Below are 19,458 nucleotides of genomic sequence, written 5' to 3'. Positions count from 1 at the left end.
CATAAGGAGATTTCTCAATCGCACACAAAGGTCTGAACACCATCTGTTCCATCACACAAACATTATCGTGTACACCAGTGCACGTCAGCACACAACAATAAAAATAGAACAACACAAAAATCCTGCAAAACACACTGGAAAATGAAACATATGCGGAGGATAACACTTAAAGTCCTTCACTCTTTTTAAAAAAAAAAAATAGATTTATAGTAAAGTCTGCTTTACCCATCTGTTGAAATAAAGTCTCTCAGGCAGAGACAGATAGAGGGGAAGCAAGTGTTAAGGAACAATAAAAGTGATTCACAGTGCCAGTTACGCATGCTCTCAGATTGAACAGATTCCTGCCACATGTTGTTGCAAGGCTAAAATTGAACTACAGGGTCTTGTAAAATAAAGACAGGCAAAGGGAATGTATTGAGGAAAAAAAATGCAGAAAGTGAAAAGAGGAGAGAAAGAGAGAGGTAAAGGTAAAGTAAACATTGAGGTCTGTGAACAGTAGAGAGTGAAAGAGAGCGAAAAAGGGAAGGCTTAGCCTCATCATTACGGGAGGAATAATAACTGAACTGAAAACATACTGCCATCAGACAATAACACGGGGCCAAGCGGGGCCCAACATGTTGAGAAAATCAATCAAATCTCTGTTTATTTACATAAAGCTGGCCTGTCATTTTCATTTGCATGATGTCAAAATAATCATATAAATGTTGCTGTTGGGGGGAAAAAGAGGGTGATATAACTCAGATGTAAGCTCTGCTGAGCCCTGTTTGGCCGTCTAATGGAAGCCAGCCTGTTGAAAATGACTTTCAGCACACACAGCTCGCTTCTTTTCTGATGCCATGCAGACCGACACAGAGCCAAGTGAACCCAAATGGATCTGGGTGTTTTCCCAGGCAGGACTCCATGCCAGCAGCAAAAAAGACTCTCACAAAGCACTTAACATCCAACCTTTTTACGCTGACGACACGGTGTCTTCATTTCTAAGATTCTCTCACAATTAGTGCGACGTCCTTGCCATTGTGATGTCGTTTCTGCTGTGCCGCTGAGGATTAATATCCTTGCGGCATACATCAAATTAAACTGCGCACTGTACTTGACAACGACCTCTCTTTTGGAGTCGCACTGAAGGTGGTGTACTTCTTGCATTTGTTGGCGTACAAGCACAAAGCGTTTCCTCTGCCAGGGCTGAGAAAAAAAAAAGTGGAACAAGAACACACATACACATACTCTCTGTGGACTGCTGGACTCTTGTAGCACAATTTAAAACCACTGATGCATCCATTCAATCTCTTAACACAAACACATTGATACACACCGATACACACACATGCCCAAGAGGCAATTTGTGTCCTCTCCCCTTTTATTTCTCCTCAAGCTGGCTGCAGCCGTCGCTCTAAGCCAATTTATCTGTCCGAGCTTTAAGAAATCATATACCTGTCTACAAGAGGAAAATCAATTTCCAACAGACAGTAAAGACCCTCGTGTTTTACATGACAGTTATCTTTTACTATGTGGAAAGAGCGATGGAGGGGAGAGGGGAGGGATGTAGTGATATGCAATATAGGCTAAGTGAGAGTGCAGTTGCTCTGGGTAATGTGTAGGAAAACAGAAGGTGATGAAAAGGCGAAACAGATGTGGAAAACCAAGATTTAGAAAGATGTTAAGATATAGGGAAAAGAGGGAGGCGAGGGTGCTGAAGTAAGGGATAGGACTAGAGAGATAACATTAAGCATCTATGAGAGACAGATGGGGAAATCAAACGCGAAAGGCAGTGGACACAGACAGAAAAAGAAAGGGCAGAGGCTAACAGTAAGGGAGGGAGGGAGGGTCCATGAGAGGGGGAGGGAAGCTGTCTGTCTGCCTGGTGTTTTCAAAATATCACATGACGATCGCCATGTGTTGGAAATTACTGCCGGTTAACTATCTTCCCCAAAACCTTTTCGAAAAAATATGTCTGCAATTTGTGAAATGTGTTCCAGGGCTCTGGTAAGTAGAACCAGATTCGCAAAACGTTACCCCTCAACAGCCCCTTCTCCTAAAACTGCTACTCTCTTTTCTTTTAACACCACCTCTCCTCCATTGCCCCTCCCTCCTTTTCCCTGCAGCAGAGGATGTTTTAAAACGAGTCTTAGTCACATCTGGCGAGTAAGGAGCCGGAGAGTGGTGGTTTGTAACCTTGCACGAGGGCATCTCCAGGCTTGTGTGTGTGTGTGTGTGTGTGTGTGTGTGTGTGTGTGTGTGTGTTTGTGTGTCAAATGGTGACCATGGACTGCTAATGGCTCTGAGTGGCTGAGAGTAGAGTTGCTGGTGGCAAACACAGCACACACAAACACACACACACACACACACACACACACATGCACTGCCACCGCGAGCACTCAGGGTCAGCGATAGGTCTTTTTCTCCTTCCATGTAACCATTACACACTGTCTCTCCGTCTCTGCCTGCTCATCGTCTCCGAGGCCGCAGAAAGCACGCAGACTGTTGAAGCCAATTTCACATGGTGGCTGAACCTGGTATTGCAGCGTCACGCGATGCCAGTAGGCCTAAAAATACTTCTTCCCATAAGCTTACATAGGGACACAGAGACGTCAATAACGTCTTAGCGGATACATTTTTAGAGGTACATCAACTTCCCAATACAAAAACTGAAATAACACTTTTAAAAAAAATACATTTCAGATATATTTTTGTAGACATAATGAAGGCAGATCAGAGCCAAGGGACTGTCACTCCAAGTGTGCATGCTCTATGGACCCAGTAGAACCCGGGTACTTTCACTTGCTCAAGTTAAATGTTTTTGCTTCATGCACCACTGAGCAGCTTAAACAGTGCTCCACATCCAATACTGTATCCACCTCTATAATACATCCATGATCGTTTCACCTTTTACTGTCTCACCTCACAGTCAGCCCACAGCTGACCAACAAGTGAGAAGAGAGGATCTCAGAACGGCGTGTGTGAAAAGAGAACAATTTAACTGAAAGCTTTGACACACACTGATCTAGTTCACCTATGAAACAGAAAGAGAAAAGCATTTTCAGTTTCTATTTCCTCCCTTATGTACAGAAATTTAAGTAAAGAATGTATGAAATGGATACACTAACTGTTTTTAAAAAAAAATCAAAAAATGGCCCGTCCCTCTTCACACTCCCACCGCCCCATCCTGTTTCATCTGCAAGTTTCTGTGAGGCCGAGAGAGCAGCAGACGACTGCTAGTAAACATCTGAAAACAAGATTCTGCAGTCAATTTCAAGTGATGATATGCATCTCAACATTGATTTGGTTATCTTTTTCCCTTTTCAGGCCAAAGAAAGTTTTTTTATGGTTTGGATAGTCTGTTTCTTCTCCTTGAATTGTACTCTTGGAAAAACCTGAGCCATCCCTCAGTGGGCGGAGCCATCTCTCTCCCTCCATGTGTGATTGTTGCTGTATTATTATTCAGAATATTTTACCTTTAAAAAGAAAATCTGAAATGTATAATTATTAGGAACAAATATGTATAACATTAAGAAATGTTGGAAATACAGTTTAAGAAACCTTTTTTTGTATTTCTTTGATACGTTCAAATCCAGATGAAAGTTAAGGACTTCTCATCATTCCGTCATCTTTTTTTTCCACGTAGCTTAAGCACTACTTTATTGTCATCAGAGTAATAATATCCTTATCACTGTCAAGTGCAAGCATGAGTATTTGAAAATGTTAAAAATGTAAATGAATAAACCTTACAATGAGATTCATGTGTATGTGTTATATTTACCTGCAACGTAATGTTATCTTTACTTTTATAAAAAGCACATCAGCTCTCATGATTTCATAACTCCTAAATATAATTTGGCAGCTTTTTTATGTGTGTTGTTCGCCCTGACTTTGCCAGAGTTCTCAGAGAAGAACAGTAAAACTTTGCTCAGGCTTCAGTAGAAAAAAAGTAGACTCCTCACTGTTGGACACATGTTACAGTCTTTACTCTGCAGGAGGCCCGTCAGATCACCATCCTCCCACTGACCATCCAACAACTCTGAACTCTGTCCTTACACCCACCAACAATACTACCAATAACATCAACATGACAGTCCCATTGTTTTGTTTGAGTCCTAAATAAACACAAGTAGAAAGACACACACACACACACACACACACACACACACACACACACACACACACACACTGCCTAACTGCTCTCCAGTGCTACAGATGGATGCCACCACTCTCTCTGGAGCTGTGCCAGCGCCAGCTAGTGAACAGCTTGCCTGGCACAGAGCTCTGTGTGTGTGTGTGTGTGTGTGTGTGTGTGTGTGTATGTGTGTGCATGCCTGCAGAAACAGTAGCGAAATATCCTAGCGCAGATGGGTGGCCAAAATACCCCCCCCCCCAACCCACACCCCACTCGCTACTCTCCCTTCTCCTCCTACAAAAACACAAACACAGAAGAATATACACACATATGTTCAAAGACGGAGACACACTTATACGTGCGTGATATCTCGATATTGTGTTCCCGACATAGGAACGCTGCTGCTTGCACAGCTGCTTCCTCAGAGACACACACACACACACCTACTCACACACCTAGTCGCACAGCAGAGGACTGCATGGTAGACACAAGCACATACTGTCACATCTGGGCTTAGTTTACATAGTTTACTTCCTGTATAAGGCATGGGAAGTACAGAGTCCACACACACACGCACGCACGCACACACACACACACACACACACACAGTCACAGTCACAGTCACACATACACATTCCTGTACATCTGCCACTTGCACATGCACATGCACAAACACGAACACAAACACATACACACTATTAGAGTGCTTTATGCACAAATTCAACCTTGTGTGTATCTGCTTGTTTTTTTCCACACACACAGTGAGAAACACATCAAGACGTTCAGTTGGAAAGCCTCCAGAGCTGGCAGCATGCCAGTCGAGGCCTATAGATCAGCGTGATCATAGGCATGTGTTAAGACATATCACTGTTTAATGATTTGACAATGAAATTAAGACATAAAAGCTTTTGCCTGGAACAATAGATTCAACAGAATGTAATTACTATGCAGCTGTGTTCACTTAAAAACTGTTTGAATGCTCAAGGTGTGATGTGAATCCCTCTGACAGGCAATCTGACGTCGCTTCACGCTTTGACTTTTTATGCTTTTTCATTAAAGCAGCTGCACGCTAACAGATTTTCAAAGCGCCTCCTCCTTGAGAAACAGCAGGTTTAAGACTCACTTGGGGTGAAAGGGTGCCCTCTGAGGATCAAACAAAGATGGAGAAACTTCAACAAACTGAAAGAGCCGGTTTATAGACAGCCTGCCAGTCAGTCAATGAGCTCAGGCGGCTGGCAGCAGGTACCCTCGCCCCAGTGCAAAGGGGAGCGCATGGTGGCTGGCGGTGCCAACTGTGCGCCGCATTCTCGTGCCAACTCTGCCAGCCTAGCAGTGTCTGTTTGCCGGTGCCATCTGGGAAAAAACAGCTCTGTGCACATGCAGTCTTCAGCTTGGTGGACACACACACACACACACACACACACACACACACACACATATAGATGCACATAAGAAAGCACGGGCAGGGTTTGCTCTGCACATACATGCAGCATGCACACAAATGCATACACACACACACACACACACACACACACACACACACACACACACACACACACACACACACACACACACACACACAGCCGGTCGCTGACAGCTCGCCATCTGTGCGCTGCCTCTGACTTCTCCCGCTGCTTCCTTCTCATGCCCTTGTTTTTTGCTTTCATAAACTCTCGCTCCCTCTACTTCTTTCCTCACAACCTCTCGACATGTTTCATCTTACCACCATGATATCCAGGCCGCATAATGCCTGTGTTACATCATGACCACCTGTGTAATGATTGACACTTTGACATGTGTTTCTTATATCGCGACATGTAGGATAAAGATGTCGTCATTGCACAGGACTTACTGAAATTAAACAAGACATACAGTGAATCTACAGTTCTTTTTAAACTTGCTTTCTGTCTTTTCCGTGACTAGAGAGGCTGTAACAGGTGGCTTTTAATTTCTATGAAACACATGTTGGCATGTTATACAAAAAAGTTTATTTGATTAAGAAGAAAGAAGAAATAATCCTTCATTTCAGTCGTTTTTGTTATTATCAGAGAAGAAGAGCGAATAAGGAGAAATGCAAAAAAAAAATAAAGAAGCATGGAGAGAAATCAAGTCACAAAAGTATGTTCAACGAATAAGAGTGAAGAGAAAGGGAGAGAGGAAAATGAAAAAGGGAGGAGGAGAAGAGAAGCAGAAGGTAATATAAGTTCAGAACTGTGGAATTTACATCAAAGAGAAGCTAAAAACAGGTCAGTGTCTTTACCCGAGTTTAGCCTTGGGTGAAGCTCTCGCTCACATGTTTCTCATTTAAACCCCCAGCACCACTGTTTGAAAGTGAAGGCTAGGCAGAGACACAAGCTCCTTTTTCTTTCATTTAGAGGAGAACACTCGCATGTGATTTCATCCATATCACTCTACCACTGCATTCAACCTATCAAAGCATTTTGTATCCCTATATGTCACAGCTTAACAGCTTGTCTTTATGAATACCACCATGCTATTACTTTTCTCCTTCACAACGTAATCTCAAATCACTCCTATCCTTGCTTTTTCCTTTCTCCATTTATGTCTTTCTTTCCCGCTGGCCAGCACTACCAGCAATAACTGATGGTTTCTCTCACTCTCCATTCTGTCTCCGTCTATCGTCCCACCTCCTTCTGGCAACCGCACAAATGCCATCAGAAAGATGTACGATTGAGCGCTTATTCCATTCCAATTATTCATCCTCCTTTCTCATTCAGTCACCAACCTTCTGCTCTCTCTTTTTTCTTTTTCTTTTTTTTACCACTTCTCCCGTATGTTTACCACTCATCCTCCTCCATCTCCCGCCATTCTTCTCTCCATCCAAGCCCTCTAAAAAAAAAACCAAAAAAAAAAACCACTACATGGCTCTGGCAGCGACAGAAGAAGTAGCCTAATTGCAAACAAGGAAAATCCATTTGGAGCGGCCGTCTGCTGCTTCTCAGCCCCCCTCTGAACTCTCCTGAGAAGAAATGCCCCACATCGCTCCTCTCTCCAGCTTTCCTCTTCTCGTCTCTACCACCATTCGCTTCTTTGAAATACTCCTGCCTATTACGTTGCTGTTTATCCTGTTCTATGAGAAACTCACTTTACGGCCTCCCATTTGTTCTTTGTATTGATTTATTTCACCTTTATTTGTAATGGGACGAGTATGGAGGAAATAAAGGAACATTACACTTTGTTATTTTATATATGCAGCACCTGAAAAACGGCAGTATTCACTCTGATTCTGACTCCGTTTTTTTTTGTTTTTTTTTGAAGGAAAGTTGACATTATATGAAATTTCACTATGTGCTGAAAATGGTGACAGCACCACGGTGCCAAAGGGAGAGTGGATGATTAATATTGGTGTGTTCATCACCTTAAGTGACACTGCTTGAACTTTGTCATTTCATACATTGTTTAAATATTTGAAATGACTACAGCAGCTTTGATGTTGCATTATTATTCAGAACAAAGTTTCATTTCAATGATCTGCTGCCAAAACAGGGAAGCACTGTCCTGCGTACATCTTCAATAAAAGAAAAAAGGAAAAATGACACAGTGTAAGATAAGTTATCCTGCCCCTTCAGGAACATTGATCATTTCTGTTTAGTGACCTCAAACCTACAGTGTAGGTCCATTCAGTTAAACTAATGGATCAGATCGATTCTCCGCAGTGGTTCCTGCAGTTAGAAAATGAATCACTGCTCCACTTCCTGTCATTTTGTCTCTTCTCCCCCTCAATTCTCCCCTCCACACTGCTCTCCACATCTCCCACCACAGCTCGGGGTCTTTTAAAAGCTCTTCCTTTTCTCTTCACCCCTCATTCCTCCCTCTAGTGCTCTCTCTCTCTCTCTCCCCTTCTGCTCAGCCATCATCACAACATCTGATTAACATATGTCTGGGCTTTCACTCCCTGTCAGCTTGCAGGCATCTGCACACATGCACTCTCACACTATGCACACACGCTTTCACACAAGCTCATGCATCGTGTTCAGGAAGGTGGAAGACAGTAAAAAAAGGGAAGCCAATATTCCCCTGAACCTCATTTTAACTGCATTTACCTCCCTTTGAGAGAGAGAAAGAGAGAGAGAGAGAGAGTGTGTCCACAACAGCAGGGATGAGAGACAAAGCATCTAAACATTATTGTGAGCCAACAAGCCTCATGCTCCCCAGTGAGCTGCTTAAAATGCCAGTAATGGAGGAGAGCGAGAAAGGGATAAAGAAATAGAAGACAGAGAAATAGAAGAGAAAGAGACGGATGAGGTTGAAAATATGTGTGTGTGTACATGTGTGTGTGTGTGTGCGCATTGCGGTGACAAACAACAGCAATAGCTCCTCTCTTGAGACTCATGGCCAAGGAAATGACTCCCATTCACATCCATGCACTCTCTCTTCTAAGCTCATATTTCCCTTTCGAAGGCAGACATTGCTACAATGGATTTAGTTTGTTCAATAAACAGCGATTTGGAGCTTAACTTCATATTCCACCTTCCAGTTGTTGTAATCAGAGATCTGCTATTGATTTATTTCAACACTGGTGCCAGGAAGCCCTGTGATGCTAACCAAAACTCAAATCAGCGATATGATCAGCCTGTAGAGCCGATTTCACACTACTTCCTCTGAACACGTCTAGAAATCTTCTGACAGCTTGCACCCTGAAGTCTATCGGATGGCAGATGTGCAACACAGTCTGACACAATAAACTAACGTTTTTGCCTTTACATATAGAGGAGAACATACATGGTGAGCAGAAAACATAACAAAGCATGGAGTCACATGACAGTAAGTCGCCAGCCGCTCAATATAGACGTCATCACTCCTACCACTACATCCTAGTTACATTAACCCAGAATTTTCCCATTGATTTCACTGACTCCTCCGAAATTTTAAAAGGGGAATGACAGGAAAGAATTGAGAAAGACTCGGGTTTTTTTTTCCAACCATGCAGCTCACCTAGAGAATTTCAGGACGTTTTCAGGTGTCATGTTCATGTGTGACATATAGGGCTTAAAGCGCCTATGAGTCAGTCCCACTTTCACAGTCAGAACCAAACAGAAGACGGTGCAACCAGACTTGTGACAGAAAGAGGAATATTCCGCTGCATAACAAGAGTTCTGATTGCTTGCATTGGTCTGCATGTTGTAATAGCTATAATTTCCACAGTTTGTTATAACAGCATTCCCTGCCATTTCAGCACTTGTGTTAAAAATACATCTAGTACAGTTGTATAAGCATCAAACTTTATTCAAGTATTAAACAACTTGTGAAGAAGCGGCTGGGCAAGCTTGCCACACTGGACCCCAACACACATCACACCCCTCTTCTTCTTCTCTCCTCTGCTGCCTCCTAACCCCTCCCCTTTCCTTCCTTCGCCTCCTTTTCAGGTTTTTAAAGAGTCATCCTCAGTATACGGGTTAATATATGTGCTTAAATTCAACACAGGCAAAATAAAAGGCTTTCCCCACACAGGCGCATTAACAGACTGAATAGTCGCACAATGCTGATGAGGAGAAAACGCTTTGCTAAGGGGATTGCAATGGAGCGCAGAGGCTGTTTTGTGCTGGAACTGAATCCCTGTGTGTGTCTGTGTGTATGTGTGTGTAAAGAGATGGGGGGGGGGTTAAGTGGCTTTGGCGAGAGAGAATGGGAGTGACTTTTTTTTTGTGGAAGACTTGATAAATTCAATGACGCCTTGGAGGGCCCACTCAATGATGAGTCAATGAGGTGGACATGAATAGTGAGGGTGATGGAGTGAGACACACACACATGCTCTCTTCGAAACACACACCCACTAAAATCCCATGGGACGTAGAATCTGACTTCTCTTTAGTAGCACAGAGATGTGCGAGAGAGAAAAAAAATAGATGCAAAAAGATATAAATATAGGTTTGTGTTTGGAGTGACACAGCAATACACAACATGTCCAAACATGTCTGCCTCCTTCCTTCTGTTTTGCTTTTCTGCTTTTTTTCCCCCCACAAATCCTCGGCTTGTGGACCATCACAAAAACATGGTATACATCTCAGTGGCGGACCATTAGTACACCTCCACCAGACACACAGGTACGGCACGGTCAAATTGTGATACTCAAAAATGAAAAAGAGGCAAAAATGTGGAGGAGAGAGGGAGATGAGAGGGAGGGATGGGGAGACAGAATCAAGAGAAGAGGGATGAGAGAGTCAGTGACCGGCTAGCAGACTGGTTCACACACACATACAAACTCACAGACACACACACACACACAGGAACAGGACGATAAATGAGTAGATATTCTGGCGCTGCTACTAAACTGAGAGAGGAGGAAAAGGGAACTTCAGGGCACACATCAACACTCTTCCCCTCTCGCCTCTTTCGCTGCTAAAGGATGGAGCAAAGATGGCCTCAGCTTTAGTGCAATCTGATGTAACTGAGCAGAAACAGACTCTCGATACTGCATCTAAAATACAGTTGTACCCCAGTGATCAGGCTGAAATGGAAGCTGTGTAAAAGCGTGTCTGAAAATGTGATGGACCATCTTCAGTCAAGTGTGTGTGAGTGAGTAATGAGGGGTTATTTTAAGAACCGTGTATCACTAAAGTTAATGTACAGAACAAAAGAAAAGGAATGGACTGAAAAAAGGACACAATAAATAATTGGAGGGGCCTTGTAGGAAGGGTAAAGTAGAGATGGCTGAAATAAAGGAGAGAAAGAAGGAGGCAGGTTGGTGTATAAGTGCAACAGGCCACATTCTGTACGTGCTGTGCCTCCTGCTTGCCCCTAAACATATCTATATATATGTGTGTGTGTGTGTGTGTGTGTGTGTGTGTGTGTGTGTAGGACGCCTGAACAACAACTCCAGAGGAAGGGATAGAGGTTACACACTGGCTCGGCCTTTGTGTGTGTGTGTTGATGGAAGTGAGAAAAAACAGGAGCTGCAGAAGGAGAGAAAGCGTGTAGTTGAAACTGTGCAATCAGCGGAGTAAAAAAAAAAAAAATAAAGCAAGTGAGAGAGAGAGAGATAGAGACTCCCTGTGTGTGCTGCAGGTCCCAAGCCATCTGGACACCCCCCCCCCCCCCCCATCCCCTCCACCTTCCCCTCGTCTCTCCTCCTCCTCTCCTCTGCCGACTGGTGCGTTATTCATGGCGGACCCATTTCACCTTTCAGTGTGTTACGCCCGCTCGCCACAATACATGCTAATGAGGTAGAACAAATGACTTGCCTGCATGTGTAGGGCCTGTGTGTGCGTGTGTGTGCGTGTGTGGGTGGATGGGTTGCTAAATTCTTTCAATCTCAGCTGCTTGCAACCAAACCAGTCACTTAACTGCTGTTCCAGTTGTTAATGGTGATGCAGAAACCATTGTTGTTTTCTCACCTGAAGGCACAAATAGCTGCAGATTACTTACAGATGAGCCGATTTCTTTGCGCACAGATGCTCAATTTCCAGACTGAAAACCATAAACTCTCCAATATATCCAATGAAGCTTTTTGCATTTGCGCTGTAGGAGCTGTTATTTGAACGTTTACATCTCGCTGGGCCTCAAAAAAGTATAGCAAATAAACGATCATAAAGGAAACCCTCATCTCATTTCAGCTTGGGCTGCCTCGACCAGTCCTATAAATCCTCTCTACTTGGCCCACTTCCGATCTGATCTGCTCGGCAGTGACAAATTGGAGAGGTTCGCTGCCACTGAAGACGGAGGGAAAAAAGAGGATAGAGTGCACATTTCCAGTTCTCTGTAACAACGATGACACCAGATGAATGGGGCACTTGATTTGTCGCAACAGTAGACAAGAGACAGCACAAACTGACAGCAGCAAGAGAAGCGGCGACAGGGAGGAAAAATACAGAACAAGCGGGAGAGGAAAAAGAAAGGGGGGGTGTCAAGGTGTTGAAAGATTGAGGGACAAGATAGGAGATGGTTAGAAGAGAGGAAGAAGACATTTGAGAGGGATGGATGGATGTGGCTAAGAATAAAAAAGAAAGGAACAGGTGGGAAGAAAAATGTGCAGCAATACGGACAGAACGACGCCGTTTGTCAAAATAAACTCCTCTATTCTCTTCTCTCTGCATCACTGGGTGGCGCTAACGATGCATCTGCACACCTGCCAACTGTCTCTCTCTCTCTCTCTTGCCCTCTCACTCTCTCTCTCTTTCTCTGTCTTTCTCTGTATAGTGAATCACTGTGACAGCTCAGAGTGGCATAATTAACCAAGTGCACTAGCTAGTGCAGCACTCCATGCAACACACCAATGTGAGCTGGCAAAGGGGGAAAGACACAAAGTGGATTCAGTTCTAAGTCGGGCCTGATGTGTTGTGTGTGTTCCTACAAAGTAGAGGACACCCTGTCTGGACATGTAGAGCAAGAATACTGTACTATATTGCCTCTTTCAATCAGACTGACAACTCAAAGACGAACATAATGAGGGGTAAGCATGATGCTTAACTTGAATATGTTGTTCAGCGTGTGGGAAAAGAAAAGTGCTTTTACATGCTTTGTCATCTACTGCTGAGAAGGTTGTTTTATTTGTGTTAGTGCGACTACAACTGGACTTTTAAAATGCATGTTGGTCTAGCTGAAATTGCGCTAAACCAAATTTCTCGAAGTCAGAGTAACACACCTATACGTTTGGAGATTTATGAACACTTGCATGTACACACCTCGAGTCTGACCCAAACTGGACTTTAGGCGTTCTGCACAAGCTCCACAGTCCTCTCGCCGGGCTTTGACCTGGAAGTGGAATTTTGGCTTTGATGAAGTAAATTCTCCCAAAAGAAAACTGCTATCCAAATGTGTTAGTGTTAAATGAAGAAGGTCATTTTTAAGGCTTTTAGTGCCTTGAATTTTTTTAAATTGACAGAAGTATTCAGACAGAGGTATTATCGTTCATGTCATTTCCAGATGTGTATTTGTACTTCTTAGTTTATATTCACTGTCTGGCAAAAGCCATTCATTATTTGGAAGCATATAAAAACAGATTTATCTTCCAAAAGCTATAAGAAAAATTAAGTTATAAAGCTATTTTGCAACTAAAGCTTCCATTAAAGAACAAAATCTCTCTGTCACAGTCTTGGTTCTCCAAAAAACGAGAGAAGCAACTCACGTTGGTGAAACAGTTTCCACACAAATAATCCCTTAAATCAGTTTCACAAACGTGAGGATGCACTAATGGAAACGGTGCCACAGTTCCTCTTTAGCAGAGCAACAGGAACCAGACCATTCCTGGCTCCCCTCCCGGCCCCCGGGGCCAAGGGCCCAGCCCATCTCGCCACACAATGGGTCGGCAGAATGAGAGGAACCGCCGGCCATCCAGAGATAGCCCTGCTGGTCAGGAACCAGAAGGGGAACCAGAAGGAGATCTGTGGGGAGAGGGGGGTGGGGGGCACTGGAGAGGAGAAGGGTGGGGATGTTTGGCTGGTCGGGGTCAGGATGTGTGTGAGGGGGACAGTGTTTGTGTCGGTTCCTAAGCAAAAACACTCTCATTATAAAAGAACAAACAAATTACACTCAGCCACTAGTTGTGTTTTTCTGAAGCCAGGATGATTCAGCTTGTTTTCTGGTTATCAACGTTGTAACAGCAGTTGTGGCATGTGAGGCGGATGAAGAAGTTGTTGGAGGAGGAAGAGGGGTAGGAAGAGGGGTAGGAAGAGGAGCTGACCCCGCTGTCCTGGCTGCTGCCCAGGGTAAATGAACAGTCATATATCTGACACTCCCTGGTGCATCGAAAAACAGTGAATCAAAGCCAAAGTAACTCTGGTTCCTGAGACAAACATTTTAAAGTAGAGTCAGAAATAGGTCTAAATGTGAACCTGGACCTGCTACGTGCTCCATATGCTGGGTCTTCCCTGAGACACACATAGGCTACATACACACGGTTCCCACTGTTTCTATGACAACAAGTAGAGCAGATATGCTCTCCCAGCTGTCAGAGAACACATAAGCACATGCAAAAACACACACACATAGATACATAGATACAAAGATACATGAGGACTATAGTGTGTACATTTTTTTAAGCAAGAGAAAAATGGCAGAAAAGAAAAAGGAAGAAAGGTGATTGGCTAACTAAGACTGCAAGACTGCAGCTCTTCTTCCTTAAAATGGTTCTTCCCTATTTATTAGACAGCAGTTGTGCTAAGGGACTATATTTTGTGACAAATAACCACAGGTGACTATTGTATTAAGATCGACTTGAATCTATCTGATTTTAAGTGTGTTTTTTATTTTCTGTAACTTTTGTGTTTTTCACTGATCGTGTGCCTGGCTGGTAAAATGAAACTCTATGTCCTTGCCTCTTCCACCGGCACCAGGTGCACCATCACAGCTGTTTTCTGCCACCATAGAGGAAAAACAGTATGACCTTTATCAAATCAAAACCACTCAGACATATTAGAATTTATGTTTGGGCATCGACGGATGTCAGTGTGTGGTTCTGACTGCGTGTGTGCGTATTTGTGGTAAATATTTTTTTATAACATAAATAGCTTTCAAATAATATCACGTCTGTCGCTGTGATTTATGAACTATATGACAGTTCTGTTCTGCATTAAAGTGAGGGAAAATGTATAAAAGAACACATTTTCCCTCTTCCGATGAACTTCTGATTTAATTAGCAGGGAACGAATAAATGAAAACACTCACAGATCTTAAACTGGAAAAAGCGATGAATCTAAAAATTGCTCCCCATGTGCATGCAGAAGCTGGTTCACAATTGGCTCACTGATATAGAAAAATAATGTCTGAAAGCATCTCTATCCATCTTCATGAAATAAAGCGGCCTCACACTGGAGATCATTTTGAAAAGTAAGGCGTTCCTTAGCTGCAGGCTGTGTTACATTATTACAAGCTTTCCTCCACATACCATGAACACAGCGTTTTTCCCAGCCTCTTAATCTCCCGGCTGCACTGTAATTTTATATCACAGTAGAGCAGCTATATATAAAGTGTAGACTGTGGCTTGCATGTAGCTGTGGTTAAGACTTGTTGTGCGAGCTCCCTGACATGGACTAGTTAAATATAGGTTGACTTGATTTCATGTTATTTCTCCTCAAACGCTGAAACACTTCCAGGAAAAGCTACAGTTTAGCGTTAGCGACTGTCTGACAGAGAGATGGAGAAGCTCAGAAAACACATTAGAGGTCTGAGAGCTGATGCTTGTATCCGAGCTCAGCAATTTGGAAACTCATAAATGTTGTTTAACATCTCGTTCTGGGTATTTCTTTCCCTCTCTTTCCCTTTTCTGTCACTGGCTCCGTGTCCACCTCCGTCTTGCTCAGTGCTGTGGCTCCTGGCGTCGGTCTCCAGTGGTTTTCGAGGTGCTCACAAATGTGTCTCACTTGCTTTTCTCTCTAGTTTCCCCACTTTCTCCATTTTCAGGGTCATATTCTCTCAAACTGGCAGAAAAGCAGGCTTACATCAGAGCCACAACAACACAGAACATCACTGACTCACGCCTTATTACCTGGCTTTTGTTCCAACACTACATGAATGCCATTTTCTGGATGAAATCGTTTAGTCTTTGCCCTTTGTCCAAATAGATATCAAATGTAGTATAGACCCGGACTAGCTTAACTAATTACTTGAAAAAGCTTATATAGTTTATTATTTGAATATCCCAACCATTGTGCAACATTTACACATTAAATATCTGATTTTCAAGGAATTCATTTGTCTTGAACACAAAATTCACCTTCCTCTCTCCGTCACCAATGTTTACATTCTTCTCCACATTCACTTCCCTAATCACAACCTAATCCCCTAAAATCAATAATCAATACATACAATGCACACACACACACACACACACACACACACACACACACACACACACACACACACACACACACACACACACACACACACACACACACACACACACACACACACACACATTTCACCCAGTGAACACAGGTCTGCAAAAGACAACAGCTGGAAAAAAACACAACTGAACCTGGAAAAGGTGATTTCTGGTAGCTCCATGGGGTTACAGCCATTCTTGAACAAGCAGACTGAACATTTCCTTCATTAGTAAAACAACATTCATGAAAGAGATATTTGGAAACGTCAGGCCCCAATGTAGAGAAGTGTAATAATAGAGAGAAAATAGAACTGTAGTTGGTTGTTGCACTTAATGATTAATAATTGAGTATATTAAGCCATATGATCCTTTTTAATGGTAAACAAACACGGGATCAGGATGAACACACTAAGTGTGTGTCCTACACCCCTCCATCAGCTGGTGTCTTGCTCCCATTATTGTTCCACCGGGCAAAAGCCCGGGGCAGTGCACGGCTAATGCATTAGTGTGTTTGTCAGAGAGGGGCGTCTGTTGTGTGGGTACATGTGTTTGTGTGATCGTGTTTTGTAGCCTTGGGCAAAGTGGCAACAGAAAAGTCTTGTTTTATTCAAATCGAAAGTGTGTGTGTGTGTGTGTGTGTGTGTACAACCAAAGAGCAGATGCAGATTTATCTATGAACGTTTGTGTTTAGTTATTTCTACTTAACCTCAATTATTGCCTCGTTCTAACATTTACCCGCCCTGAGGTCAGTGTTCATATTTATCTATTTGAGGTTAATGTTTTGTAAAAACCTTTCACTCTGATGAATTAGTAAAATCGCTGCGTTCTCAAAATGTATTTGATGCTGCGTTTCAGTGTCACCGTTTCTTTTTACAACCCTCTATAAGACTGTGCTGTGTGTAAGTCATAACAGTGATTAGATGGAACATAACTGGCTTTAACAATGAGCCGAGCACGTTCATGTGAAGTGGCTGAATGACAAAAAGTTGGACAAAGGTCTGTGGTGAAAAACAGAGAAGTGTGTACGTTGTGTTTCTTTGACAGGAAACAAAAGAGATCATTTGTATTTGTGACTTGTGAATTTGTCTTTAATATGACATCCTTAAAAGACGTGGTTAACTCCTCCTCATCAAACAAAAAGCAGCAACATTAAACACCTTACATGTCACACTGACGGCTCTGCTCTGCACGCCTTCATCTCAGACTGACAATGTAGCCATATGGTGCATATTTAACTTCAGCCTGCCTGTGATCAGTCACAGAGCCATTTGGTGAGTGCAAACTTGTGCATGTGTGTGTGTGTGTCTTTTTGTATGGTGTGTAGTTCAGCTCTGTGAGTGAGATGACTTAATGTGTAAACATAAAGTTGCAGCTGCGCCACAATGCATGACCCCTGCACAACTGGGAATAATTATGAGGACAATTTAATATCGACAAAGAGGAAATAGAAAATGATGATCTCAGTTTAGCGGTACGACTAAAGTGTGCAGCAAAAATGTTTTAGTGTTTTTTTTCCCTCTCCTAAGTAAACATTTCATGTGATGGATTGATGTGATGTGAACTGTCTCTGATTCCATCGACCTCAGCAGCAGTTTCACCCTCTTCACTTGTAAATGGGTAGCAGAGGTGCAGACATAAACCCAAGGGTCCTAGAGAGATGCTTAAGAGGACGGGGCTTTCCTCTCAATGAAACAACCTCAACCTAACAACTGGGCAGTAATTTGTCCTCTCGCCGGGGACTCGTAAAAACCAGAACCCCGAATTCTTTGCAGTTATGGAAAAAAAAGCGGAGAGAACAAAAAAAGAAGGCAAAATACTTTATCTTCCCCTCTAACTGAAAGTTATTACATTTTCTGAATGGTATGACTGTCTAATGGTTAGCATATGTGGGTATGTGTGCTCAGAGAGAGAGAGCAGTAGTTGAGGCTAAGTTAATAGCACAAGCAGAGGGGGGACTGGGAACCCTTGGCTTATAAAGGATACTTGTTTCCCTGCCGCACCGAAAACCAGATGTTGATAAAGAGACATAGAGGGAGAAGAGAAGACAGATGGGCAAGAAATTACCGCCGCTCGGGCCAAACATCTTGAAACATCTGCAAAGAAATTTCAGACCTTACAAGGGAAGATGGATTTATACTCTCCTGGATTTTTTTTTTATTGCTCCGTGAGAGCCCTTTTCCCTCCTCTGCTTTGTAACTCCTCTCTGTGTAATCTGGAGCTGTTTAAATCCTGTCAACCATCCGATTATTCCACAAAAAAAAGGCTTTATCGTGTAAAGAAGACAAACACATATGAGTAATAAAACTTTTAAGTCCACAATATCAATTTGAAACACGATAAACGTCAGGTTGCATTGCAGTGCAGAGTGTATACGCATCATGCTCATGTGGGACAAAGAAAAAAAAAACATAATTCAGATCATATTACTAAAAGAGGAGTTTAGTTACCATGGAGACACATCATCTACGGCACTATGAAACGCGCAGCTGAGGATGACACGTCCATATGGTGAGAGTACAACAGAGGGGGAACAGATGCTTTGATGAAAGAGCTGTCAATCGCAAATCCATAAGAGCAGCCGGGGTCATGAATGTATAGAAGACGACGCTACAGCGACGGACAGACAGACATATAAATATGATGTAATTGATATAGATATGTGCTGCACACTTAACATTTACAGTTTTCTCCGATCTTTTATCTGCAGGCTGTCTCTTCTGACACATTTGTTTAGTCTCTTAAACACATCTGAGGAGTGGCAGCTCTTCAGATCTCTATCTATTCATCGATCACAACTACAGCCTCAACCCCCCCAGTTTATTTTTCTACCTATAACCACCATCTTCCAAGAAAACCAACACTTTATTTATCTCCTCCGAGAAGAAACCCACCGAGCGTGATTATCCTGAGCATTATCTTCTATTTTTTTGGAGGTGGAAATGCCATCAAATATCATTTTTGCAGAGATAAAATGGACTGTCATTTTGTTCCCGGTGTAGACTGTATCGACTGTGAGCACACACACACACACTTGGCAGGGTGGCTAGCAACAATTCAGTCCATTGAAGAAGGATGAGGATGTGAGGGGAAGGAAGAGGGGTATTGGGGACAGGATGCAGTAGAAGTTAAACAAAATGAGGCTTTTACTCTGCCCCCATTTTGGAAAAGGCCCCCTCCGTTTCTATTCGTCACTGTCTCCCCTGCTTCTCTCCTTCTTTCTCTGTGCACCAATTTTCAAAATGGCCCTTCCCCCAAATAATTGACACTCTGTGTTTATCATTTCAGGCACCTGCTGTCAGTCTGACAACAAGGCAATCGGACAGTGCAAGCGACCGTCGTGCCATTGTCCCGTCTCCTTGTTTGCCTGTGACACTAACTGACAACAGCTGGAAACCCTCTCGTCTTACAATGCCCATCATTCAAGTCATCAAATTCAGCCACAAAAGAAAAGGGCCTCATTATTTGGCTGCGGCGGTGTGATTTTAAGCAGCAAAGAGGAAACAATGATTCAGTCGCGTCTGCTGATGGAAGATAAAAGGGCTTTTAGTAAGAAGTGAAAGTGCTAAAA

At 43.0% G+C, this 19,458-nt stretch overlaps 1 protein-coding gene across 2 annotated transcripts in view; it reads right to left on the bottom strand.

Annotated features, from left to right (window-relative positions):
* Window positions 1-19,458, bottom strand: part of runx1t1 (RUNX1 partner transcriptional co-repressor 1) — a 57,598-nt gene that overhangs the window by 31,505 nt on the left and 6,635 nt on the right. The gene's annotated exons all lie outside the window — the stretch shown is intronic.

The sequence above is a fragment of the Labrus bergylta genome, chromosome 19, assembly GCF_963930695.1.
Source record: "Labrus bergylta chromosome 19, fLabBer1.1, whole genome shotgun sequence".
In the NCBI taxonomy this organism is placed as follows: Eukaryota; Metazoa; Chordata; class Actinopteri; order Labriformes; family Labridae; genus Labrus; species Labrus bergylta.
Note: the sequence above shows the minus strand (reverse complement) of the source record. Positions and strands in the feature narration are given on the sequence as shown.